Source organism: Sarcophilus harrisii, chromosome 2 (genome assembly GCF_902635505.1).
Source record: "Sarcophilus harrisii chromosome 2, mSarHar1.11, whole genome shotgun sequence".
NCBI lineage: Eukaryota > Metazoa > Chordata > Mammalia > Dasyuromorphia > Dasyuridae > Sarcophilus > Sarcophilus harrisii.
The window spans coordinates 661,828,849-661,837,805 of NC_045427.1; positions in this window are offsets into that span (position 1 = coordinate 661,828,849).

Here is an 8,957-nt window from a genome sequence, read left to right on the forward strand (position 1 = left end):
AACCCCCTCCATTCCCCCCCCAAGATATATTTATGTAAACATACATTTATATAGACACACACACACATATATATACACAAATATAATGATACAGATACACATACATTAAAAACAATGTCTGATATCAATGATTACTCTTTTTTTTACCCTACTTTTTTCCCTAATAAATTCTACTCCTGATCACTGTTATTGTGTTTATGTGTATCCCATCTGCTATCCTTGCTAATTCTCCTATTTTATTTCTACCTATTAAGTTCCCTTGCTAAACCTCCTCCCCCCCACCATTCTAAGGATCCTTCCTACCTTTTCCCTTCTCACCACCACCCCTGCCTTATTATATTTCTTCTTTATAGATTTTGGAGAGTTTTATACCTTTCTCCATACACACACACACACACACACACACACACACATACATAGTGGATACATATATATATAATTTCAGAACTAGCAGTCCTCCTCTCCTATCTAATTCTTTTGTTATGGTCCTTGGTCTCAGACCTCATTTGTATAGCATAATTACCATATTTACTATTTCCTAAACTGATTGATTGATTGGGCAGTTAGGGTCAAGTGCCTTGCCCCGGGTCACACAGCTAGGAAGTGTTAAGTGTCTGAGACCAAATTTGAACACCTAGTCCTCTTGACTTCAGGGTTGGCACTCTATCCACTGAACCATCTAGCTGCCCCTCTATTTCCTAGGTTTATTAGTCACATCATACTGAGCTCTATTCCAGTCTTTCTTTTAGACTACCCAATTATTAATGACAACCTCAGACATAAGATTTATATTTCCACATTAAAAAAATAAAAAAATTTGTTCTTTTGAGGTCCCTTGAAATTAACCTTTGATATTGGCTCTTATGTGTTAAATTTTCTTGAGTTCAGCTTTGGAACAAAATCCTGAAAATCTAACAATTCATTGAAGGTTCATTTTTTCACTCAATGTTATACATAATTTTGCAGGATATAATATTTTTGCTCACAACCCTATAGTTCTTTTGACTGTCAGTATATGGTATTTCAGAACTTCAGCATATTTGAATTTTTGGTTGATGTTGGTGCTCCTTAAAACATTTTCTCTTTGATTTTGGGGTTTCAAAATTTAGCAATGGTGGTCCTGTATGTTTTCATTGTAAGATCTTGAATGTGATGATCAGAAGATTTTTTTTTTCTCTTTCAACTTTCCATTCTTGTTCTATACTTCAGACAAATTTTATTTCTTTCTTGTCATATTATACTAGATTTTATTTTTTTGATCATAGTTTTCAGGTAGTCCAATTATTCTTCTGTTTTCTCTTTTTGATCTGTTCTCCATTTCTGTTCTTTTTCTTATGGCTTTACAGGCTTCTCCTTACCCAATTCTAATGTTCAAAGAATCATATTCTTCCTTAAGATTCTGAATCTCTTTTTCTAGTTGGATAGCTTTCTTTCAATAATTTTTTTTTTTTTATTGCTTTTCCCTCCCCCCTTTTTCAGTTTTTTCTCAACCCATCTCATTTAATGTACAGTCTATAAATTCATTCTGGGCAGGGAACCAACCATTTAATGTTACTCTTTGGGGTAGAAGAGAATTTTAAAAAATTACTTCAGTATCCTCTGAAGATGGACCCTAATCTTCCACATTCTTATCCTAAGTTTCTATACTTGGGTTCTTTTTCCTTTGCTTGCTAATTTCTTTTAAATAAGCTTATTGGTATATTCAATTCTAGTTCTGGGGCAGAGGGAAAGAAGCTTATGGCTTTACTTCAGTTCACCCCTCTACTCCCAACCCAGAACTTCACCTCCCTGTAAGTGCCTGCATGCAGCAACTAGCCTGTCCCACTGCTTTTGCACTCACTGGGCATGTCTGGTTCTTTCTTACTCAGGGCCACAACATCAGCTGGGGTTCCTTAGCAGCAGAGGTTCTCTCAATCTTCCTGGACACAAACCCCAATTCCCCACACTACCTGGGAGGTGAAAGTTCCTGTGATTGGGATTGAGGCCACCTCTGAATCCTGCTAGCCCCGTGCTTCCCCAGGTGCTGTTCCAGAGGACTTAACCTGGATGTGTTTTTATTTCACACTGGCCAAATCTCTATCCTATGGTCTTTCTTCAGGTCTTCTCGGGTTGTCCCAGGAGGACCACTATTCTGCCCAACTCTTATTTGTTTTGCACCCTGAGGTACTTTTCTTGTTTTGTGGGTGAGAGGGGGAGGGAGAAATCTGGAGAGCTGGGAATTTTCTGACATATTTCACTATCTTCCCAATTTCTCCCTCAGAGAATTTTCATTTGATCCTGTGGGAAATAAATGGGAAGGCACTTCAATTTATTGAGTAGGGCAGTGACAGGATAAGAACTGCATTGTAGGAAATCACTCTACTGGCTGACTGGGTAATGGCTTAGAGGAAAGAGAGCTTTGAGGGAGGCAGATGTAGCAGTAGACTATTTTTTTTTTTAAATAGCATTTTATTTTCCCGAATACATGTAAAGATAGTTTTCAACATTTATTTTTGTAAGACTTTGTGTTCCAAATTTTTCTCCCTCCCTCTGTTACCTCCCCCCTTCCCAAGATAGTAAGCAATCATATATAAGTTAAATAGAAACAAAGAAACAAAAAAATAAAAATATTGTTTTGATTTACATTCAATGTCCATAGTTCTCTCTTTGGATGCGTTTGGTGTTTTCCATCACAAGTCTATTGGGATTGCCTTGGATCACTGCATTGTTGAGAAGAGTCAAATCCATCACAGTTGAGCACCACATCTTGTTTTTATTGTATACAATGTTCTCCTGATTCTGTTCACTTCACTTAGCATTAGTTCATTTAAGGTTTCCCAGACTTTTCTGAAATCAGCTTGTTCATCATTTCTTAGAGACCAAAAATATTCTTTTATTTTCATATAACACAATTTATTTGACCATTCTCCAAGTTATGGGCATCTACTCAATTTACAATTCCTTGCCAGTACAAAATGCTACATTTTTCCACATGTGGATCCTTTATCATGTCCTATCTCTTTGGAACCTAGACCCAGTGGTGAGATTGTTGGACAAAGAATATGCACAATTTTATAGTCCTTTGGGCACAGTTCCAAATTACTCTTCAGAATGGTTGGATAAATTCACAATTCCAGCAACAATACATTAGTGTCACAGTTTCTCCACATCCCTTCCAACATTTGTCATTATCTTTTGTGTCATCTTGGCCAATCTGAGAGGTATGAAGTGGTACCTCAGTGTTATCTTAATTTGCATTTATAATGATTTAGAGCATTTTTTTCATGCTATTAGAAATGGCTTTAATTTCTTTATCTGATAAGTGTCTGTTCATAACGTTTGACCATTTATCAATTGAAGAATGACTTGTATTGTTATAAATTTGACTCACTTCTCTAGAAATTTTAGAAATGAGGCCTTTATCATAAATACTGGCTGAAAATTTTTTCCCCTCAGCTTTCTGCTTCCCTTCTACTCTTGGTTACAATGGCTTTGTTTGTTCAAAACATTTTTAACATAATGTGCCTTACTTCTTTTTTGTCCATAAATTCCTCCCTTCTGTGCAGATCTGGCAAGTAGAATATCCTTTACTCTCCAAATCTACTTGTAGTAGACAAGATCTACCCATTTCAACCTTATCTTGGTATAGTGTGTTAGATGTTGGGCATTAGCCAATTCACAATTTTTTGTTTTCCAGGTGAATTTTGTTAGTATTTTTTCAACTCTACAAAGTAATTTCTTGGCAGTTTGATTGGTATGGCACTGAATAAGTAGACTGATTTTAGATAGAATTATTGTTTTTATTATACACGTTGGCTACCCATGAGCACTTGACACTCTTCCAATTTCTTATATATAATTTTATTTCTGTGAAAAGAGTTTTTTAATTGTGTGGATATAATTCCTGGATTTGTCTTGGCAGGGAGACACCCAAATATTTTATATTGTCTCCAGGAATTTTGAATGGGATTTCTCTTTCTAGTTCTTTCTGCTGATGATTTATATCAGTTTATTTTATGTCCTTCCATTTTGCTAAAGTTGTTAAGTGTTTGTTTCTTGAGGTTTTTCCGTTGATTCTCTAGAATTCTGTATGTCAGCATATCATCTGCAAAGCATGGTAGTTTTGTTTCCTAGTTGTTTACTCTAATTACTTCAGTTTCTTTTCTTTTTACTAAAGCTAACATTTCTAGTACAATGTTGCATTATAGTGATGAAAATGGCAACATTGTTTCACCCCTGATCTTACTGGGAATTAGGCTCTCTTAATAACCCAGGCAGAGGTGATCTAGACAGGGACATGAACGGAGGTAGAATGGGGCAGTGTCTAGAGAGGCTGCAATGGTAAAACTGATGGTCATTTGCATCATATTGGATGGATAGATAGATGTATAAAGAAATACTGAGGAGCCCAGGATGACTGAGCGCTCCAGCCAGATCTCAGCTGCTAGTGTATTGACCCCGTTCCCTTGGCATTCATGGCATGAAGAGTAGAGCAGCAAGAATAAAGTGGCCTTTCTTATCTTGACTGGTGAGAGTCACTGGGGTCTCATGACCAGGCCTTCCTATTTCACACTGCCTTCTCCCTCTGCTTCCAAAAGTATAAAAACCTTTCCCCATGGGTCTCTTTGCTTGGGAAAATCAGTTAACATTCCCCAGGTTAGTAGGTTTGCTACCTATTACCTCAATTAAAGAAGCCTTTACTCTCAAGTCATGGCTTTGATTTATCTCAGAACTTGAAAAATCCTAGATGGTGATCTTGAAGAAATGGGAAGATAGTGATGCCTCTTCAATAATAGGGAGAGTGTGAGTGTGTATGTATGAGAATATCTGGGGTAGAAATAATAAGTTCTGTTCTGATGTATTGAATTTGCGTTTCTAGACTACTGGATATTCAATGTGAGACATCTATAAGGAAATTGAAGATATAAAACTAGAGGTCAGCAGAGAAATTGGGCACAAAAGGGACATTTGAAAATCATCAAAATATAGATAGCAATTAAATCCATGGTAGTTGATGAAATCACCAAGAAAAGAAATAATGAGGGAAAAGAGAAGAGGAACAAGGATAGAACACAAGGGACCCATATGGCTGGAAGTTTTGATCTCAGGAATATCCAAAAAGATAGAAAAGAAGTGGTCAGAGAATAGGAAGAAGGGAAATCAAGAGAGAGGGTGTCCTAAAATCCTAGAGAACAGAGAGGATCATAAAGGGAAGAGTATCAAAGCCTGAATAAAAGTCAAAGGAGAATGAGGATGGAGAAAGTGACCTCTATGGCCTCAAAAGAGCAGTGCAAACAGGAGAGAGAACTGGTAAAGGTGGAAAAAGAAAGGAAACATTGCTTTGTCCATTGCAGGCTGCCCCTAGTGCACACTGGGTCCCAGTAAAAAAAAATCATGGATGGCTCTGGAAGCTTCTTGGTGAAGTGCTCAGACAATTGCAGAGAGATTATAAGGGCCCTGTACTACCACTGGGAGCAGGTCTCTGCTGCTTTGCTCATATTTGGATCTAGGTAGCAGGTAGTGCCAGGATTATAGCTTGTGGCCACTGGGGAGCAAGGACTCTCCTCACAGTTCTACCACGGAAAGAGGGCTTGTTGCTGTTCACAGACCAAATTACAAGATACATAGACAAGTCTCTTTAGCTCATATCACCTTAGCAGAACGAAAAAGTTACAGTGCACCTTCCACCCTGAAAGCAGAGATCTGCCTTAACGAAGCAGTCCGGGAATGAGCAATGAAATGAAAAATGAAATGAAATGAATGAATGAAATGAAAAAACAGTCCGGAAAATGAGCAAACAGAAAAGAAAATCTGATTATAGAAAGTTACTAACAAGGACAATAAAACACATACTTGGAAGAAAAGAGTCAAAACACTTACATCCAAAGCCTTAAAGAAAATATGTTAATTACTTTCAGGCCATGAAAGAATTAAAAAAATTTTAAGAGAGATGGAGGAAAAGGGAAAAGAAATGATTCAAGAAAATCATGAAAAAGAGTTAATAGATTGGGTCAGGAAGGACAAAAAATTTTCTGAAGAAAATAAGTAACAGAATTTTAAGAAACAGAATTGGCCAAATGGAGAAGAGGCACAAAATTTCACCGAAGAATTCCTTAAAAAATTAGAATTGGCCAAATAAAACAGGCACAAAATCTCGCTGAAGAAAGTAATTCCTTAAAATTAAAATTGAGCAATGAGAAACTCATTACTCTACGAGACACCAAGAAACAAACAAACAAACAAACAAAAATCCTGAAAAAATAGAAGACAATGTGAACTATCTGGGAAGAATTTTATGAAGTGATGCAAAGTGAGAGGAACAGAACCAAAAGACTGTACACAGAAACAGCATTATTGTATGATGATTGACTGTGAATCCTTAGCTATTTCAGCAATACAGTGATCCAAAAAATTCTGAAAGAATTATTATGAAAAATATTATCTTCTGAGAACTGATGGAATCTGGATGCATACTGAAGGATACTTTCTTTATTTTTCTGTTTCCTATCACAGTATGACTAACAGGGAAATGTTTTGCATGACCGCAGACATTTAATCTTTATCAAATTGTGTGCCTTCTTAATGAGAGGTAAAAGGGAGGGAGGGAGAGAATTTGGAATGCAATATTTTAAAATAATTAATGTTTAAAATATTTTACATGTAGTTTGGGAAAATATAAAATATTAAATTAAGAACAAAATATCCTACCAGAATCCATTCATGAAGAGGACAAAGTTCAAAAAAAAAAAAAAAGAAAGAAAAGAAACTTTGAGCCAGTATCATTAGTGAATATTGCCTCAAAAATTGTAAACCAAATCCTATCAAAATGACAATATAGCTATATGACATCTTAAAATGCCACAGGCCTCCATGGTCTGCCAAGAAAATTCCATAAGGAATCATAGAGATTCAGATGTCACCAACTAACTGAACAAGCCGCATATTGTTTTTTTCCTTCATTGGGTCCAGGGCAGTTTTGAACAGTGCCTGGCACAACACATCCATTTCCTTTTTTTTTAATTTTTTTTAATTTTTTTTTTTTTATTTAATAGCCTTTAATTTACAGGATATATACATGGTAACTTTACAGCATTAACAATTGCCAAACCTCTTGTTCCAATTTTTCACCTCTTACCCCCACCCCTCCCCTAGATGGCAGGCACATCCATTTCCTAAAAGCTAGAGTTCCAGCTGTGGACCGGAGAAAGCCACTCCAGCCCTTTTGTCCCCAGTGTCCTCATCTGGAAAATGAACTAGAGAAGGAAACAACAAAGCTTCTCTGCCAAGAACAACCCAAATGGCATCACAAAGATTCAAGAGTTGAACATAACTAAAAACCATTCAACAAGCACTGAGTGGACCCAGGAAATGATAACTGGGAGGATTGGGAAGATGGGAGAAGACATAGGGACTTCTTCTGATGAGGGAAAATTAAAACCAGCAGGGGAGTTAGTGCTGCAGGTACCCAAGTTCCAGTGAATCCGTTTAAAACATGGAAGAAAGCAGGGCAGTGCTGTGACTACCTTATTCCATTTGAAGCCTGCTTTTGTGAAGAACCAGTCTGTGAGTAGAGGTTAGTCAGCTTCACAGACTGTTCTCTAGACTTATGGAAACGATCTCTTTGGCTGCTGTGGGTCAGGCTCTGGACGAGACCGTACTCACCTGGGCTGGGGTCTGGGGTCCCTAGGGGCTCATTCCATCTGGCCCAGAATCCCTGATTGGGCCAGGCTTTGGTCTTCTGCAGACTGAACTGGGGAAGAAGGATCCCAGAGAGGATCTCTAGTCTCTTTCCATGCAGGAGGCTGACCTACCAGGATGTCCAGAGGGTGAGGCCCCACAGCAGTAAGAAAGGCCCTGGTCCTGATCTCAGGAGAGAGACTCTCACCTGCAGAGAGAGAGAGGAAGCAGGAAGGGTCAGACTTGGAACTGAAGATGGTCTCAACAGGAAAGCTACTTTTCCTTCCTCTTTTACTCCTACTCTTCTGCCCTCTCTCCTACAGAGATCCCATGAGGTATAAGGGTTTGGGATCCCAGATGGATGAGACCAATCAGAACTCTTCTTCCAAATGGTTCTCTGTCTCTGCATCCCCCTCCCATACTATCTGAATAACTGACTGACTGTGTGATCTAGGAGGACTGAGGATGGGGAAGACTGGAAGGAACCACCAGGGAAGGATCAGGGGAAGCCTGGGATTGAAGACAAGGTTCAGTCTCGATTCAACCAAAGATCTGCTCTTTACTTTGAAAGTAGAGGGCCAGGGAAACAGGAGGCTTGGGGAAGGGGAGGAAGAGTGGGGTCTGGGAGGCAAGACACAGCTCTAACAGATAACTTAGGGACACAAGAGTGACAGAAGTGCTCCGTGAGGACAGCTGGAGCCTGGGAAAGCAGAAGTTTCTGCCTTGAGGTCTGACTAGGAGCTGGGGAGGACTTTGGGACCTTCTGATAGAGCCTTGGAATCCTTAGAGAGAAAGTGGAGACAGACAGCCTGGAAATCTGAGAACCAGCTCAGAGACACGGGTTCAGGTAACGAGAGGGGTAACTGTGTCCAGTGGGGGGTAATGGGGATAGGAAGGCAAGACAACTGGATCCTTAAAGGGATTGGATCTGAAGGCAGGAAACTGACCCTGTAACCAAGAGAGATGGGGCCTAGGGAGGCAAGACCCCAGGGTCCTGATCACAAGGCTGAAGTAGAACCCCAGACCTCTAGGCAAAGTTGGAAGTCTGGATGCAAATCTGGGGAGCATAAGTCGGGAAGTTTGGGAAGAGTTGCGTCTGAAAAAGACTCAGGGCTGGAAGGACATTCAGCAGGCGGAGAGGAACCTGAAATGCAGCTGCTTCTGGCACACCTGGAGGACACGCGCTCATGAGGTCATGTGAGAAGAATGAGACCCTTCTCCCCTCCCCCATGTCAAAGAGAGCTAGCTGAAGCCAGGAAATTGAGGGGCAGGGGGTGGGGGGGAGGGAGAGCTCAGTGTCT